General features: G+C 37.8%; 1 protein-coding gene across 1 annotated transcript in view; it reads left to right on the top strand.

Annotated features, from left to right (window-relative positions):
* Positions 1-53: 53 nt before the first annotated feature.
* Positions 54-3,325, top strand: part of LOC104964590 (rabphilin-3A-like) — a 33,973-nt gene continuing 30,701 nt past the window's right edge. The window contains exon 1 of the mRNA XM_010793419.1: positions 54-187. The gene's annotated coding sequence lies outside the window, so the exon portion shown is untranslated. The remainder of the gene's footprint in view (positions 188-3,325) is intronic.

The raw sequence follows: 3,325 nt of genomic DNA, 5'->3' as shown, positions 1-3,325 counted from the left end.
GGTGGGTGGGGGGAAGTGGAGAGAGGCTTTTACTCCAGTGTGTGTCGAGGAGGCTGGCAGTGAGGAGGAGAGCACCGAAGAAGATGCTGGATGCTGATACGGAGCTGCTGGCGTTTCACTTTCTGTAACACTGAAGCAGCTCTTATTGCGACAGGAAAAAAACAATACATCTGTGTGAAAGCCTCAGGTAAGAACAGACATTCATTTTAAAATGAGAAAAATTGTCTGTCTTTTTTAATAATTAAAATGTACCCTTATGTTTGAACTTTTTTTCAATTAAAATGTCTGGTTGGTTATAATAAGTCAATGTATCAGTAACACTTGATTGTCCTTCAATCATCAATGCTAATCTAATTATTATTAAAAATGACAACAATGCTTGGTTTAAAAGTGCATTTCTGATTTTCCTAAAACACCAATCTATTTCTTAACTATTTAAATTGAGAAACATTTTCACCTGACTACTTGTCATATTGCTCAGATATTTAAGTTTATTTCCTCAGAAAACCTCGGATTGCTGACGTCATTTGAATTACCTACTATGATTGTACGGTTCCAATTTACCATGAAAAAATATACCTTTTATTATTATTAAGGAGCAGTTAGCACAACTATCTATCTGTATTTCATTTAGTTTTATTTCCATTTCTATGATTTCATACTGAGCGACAAACATGTACAAACAAACAAAATGTATAAATCTAAACATTCAAATGATATATTCTGTATCTACAATACTGCAGTTTTCTAAGAGATTATGCAAGTGTTTCTACACGTTCTGTATGATTTCTTAGAGAGCATAACTTGCTTCATTAAATCATATATTCTTGTTTTTTGTTTTTAAATTTTTACACATCTATCAAACATACAAACATTTTTGATGCAGAACCCTTAACTTCAGCTTATGTTGACTCTCTAAAGTCCTCTATCAGCCTATATCTTTGCAGCTTACTGCCAACAAAGCCTATGCAGATATTTGTAGTAAACAACAATTATTCAGATAAACCACTTGGACTTGAATAATAAAGCTTGGCCGGACGTAGATAAGTGCCTGTTTTAAATCAATACACTATTACTTTTTCATTTATATTGTCCGTAATCTTAAAGCAATAGTTCAACATTTTGAAATATGTACTGATTCAAGTTGGAAGTTTGTGCCGGCAGCTTGTGAGCTTAGTATAGCACAAAAGCATTAAACAGAAGGAATAAAAACTAGCCTGACTCAAGTCTAAATCAAATAATAATGCATATCTAAAGCTCGCTTAATTAAACCTTATTTTCTTGTTTTTTATTTAAACAAGATAGTGGTCCATATGTAGACAAATCTGTTTGTCAGTGTGGCTTACACACGTTGGTAGGTTGATTTTGTTTTTCTGACAGAGCACACTGGTTTTACCCCGCTTTCTGTCTTAATGCTAAACTAAGCTAACTGAAATTTGGAGATACTGCATTGATATTTTCATCTAACTCAGCAAGAGAGCAAATAAAGATATTTAGCAAAATATCAAAACATTTTTCAAATAAGAGCAAAGCTTTTGTCTGTGCAGCCGAGAAGTCTTTCATCTCCATGTTATAACCAGTGGTCAGCTCGAGAAGAGCCCTCAGTACAGAGGAGGAGCTCACTGGCTAACATGTAGTGGCAGCACCATTTTCAAAGCTGAGATGGAAGGAAACGATGAAGAAAAGGAAGCTTGAATTTTCCTTGGTGTGTGTGTGAAATCGATTTTCAGTACTATAACAATCACTATTTTATTTGGTCCATCATCCTCTGCCATGATTGACTTTATTGAGTCCCTTTCTTCTTTCCCATGCTCCCTATAATTCCTGCTGAATGCTCCTTTTGACCCCAAATCAGCTGTATTGACTGTATTGTGTGAGAGGTGGGCGGTGGTGGATTATACAGGCTGCTGAGCACTCAGGTGCTGACTGATGTGGCTAATGTGCTTGAGCAGAAACGGTTCACTCCGACTCAACACCCCCTGCCTGCTGAACTCAGGGGAAATAATTCCTACTGTGGGTTTATTTTCTTGTGGGTCGGTGCTTTTCGAAATGTTAGCATTCAACACTTAATTGTCTCGAGTCCTGTTTTTTTAGTAGCAAACCAACTTAGTGGCAAAATACCTGCTGTCAGTTTAAGGTAGGTCAATGAAATGTAACACAGTCTGTTTTAAAGGGTACAATTTACAAACACATATTTATTTATGGATAGTCCACCGTCGTAGGACATGACTGATTTGAAGTGCAGTGCCAGCATCTACAGTATGTATGAAATTAAGTTGAAATTAGAGTTTCTAGGTAGGAATGCTGAATGGATGATGGTGCATATAATGTTCATGCAGATGATCCAAGTTGATGATCTCATTTTTTTTCCTTTTTTTTTTTACCTTAAAGGTGGGTTAAGTTTGAGAAACCGGCTCGAGATAGACTTTTTGTTATATTCCATGGAATGCTCTTAACATCCCGATAGCAATGAATATCTTAAGTGCTTTGACAAAAAATCCATAAAAATAAATTCATCTGTGGAAGCTGTAGCGCTGTAAAAAGCATGACCAATCATTTTTGCCGGCCCAGCTAAAATAACTGGATGGCCTACCTGCCTGTCAGTCAATCAATGTTTATTTATATAGCCCAATATCACAAATGTTACATTTGTCTCAGTGGACTTCACAGTTTGTACAGAATATCAGTATGACAATACGACACCCTCTGTCCTTAGACCCTCACATCGTACAAGGAAAGACTTCCGGAGAAAACCCCACAGTTTAAAGGGAAAAATGGGAGAAACCTCAGGGAGAGGAACAGAGGAGGGATCCCTCTCCCAGGACGGACAGACGTCCAATAGATGCCGTGTGTAAATTGAAAAGATAATACATTTGCAACATAGGTAGTCCAAATGTTTGGAAATGCATGTGTGTATAATAGGAAGATGAATCCACGAGGATATCCATCCAGGACTTATGATCCAGGACCACAGCCACGACTCAAGATCCAGGACTCGCGATCCATGACACAGGACCGCAGGATCATCCATGACTCCGGATCCCGGCGTATATAGACACCAAAAAGAAAGACATTTTGGAAGCTGGGTTAATCGGAACATGAGAGTACACAGGTATAGACAGAGAGAAGGAAGAAGTAAGATGTCCCCCGACAAACTAAGCCTATATCAGCAAAACTAGGGGCTGAATGTAATCAGCCCTAACTATAAGCTTTATCAAAAAGGAAGGTCTTAAGCTCACTCTTAAAAACGGATAGGGTGTCTGCCGCCCGAACACAAACTGAAAGCTGATTCCACAAAAGTGGAGCTTGATAAGAAAAGGCTCTG

Source organism: Notothenia coriiceps, unplaced genomic scaffold (assembly GCF_000735185.1).
Source record: "Notothenia coriiceps isolate Sejong01 unplaced genomic scaffold, NC01 NC01_scaffold00037244, whole genome shotgun sequence".
Classification (NCBI taxonomy): Eukaryota; Metazoa; Chordata; class Actinopteri; order Perciformes; family Nototheniidae; genus Notothenia; species Notothenia coriiceps.
The sequence above is the reverse complement of the archived record's forward strand: the minus strand, read 5'-3'. Positions and strand labels throughout refer to the sequence as shown.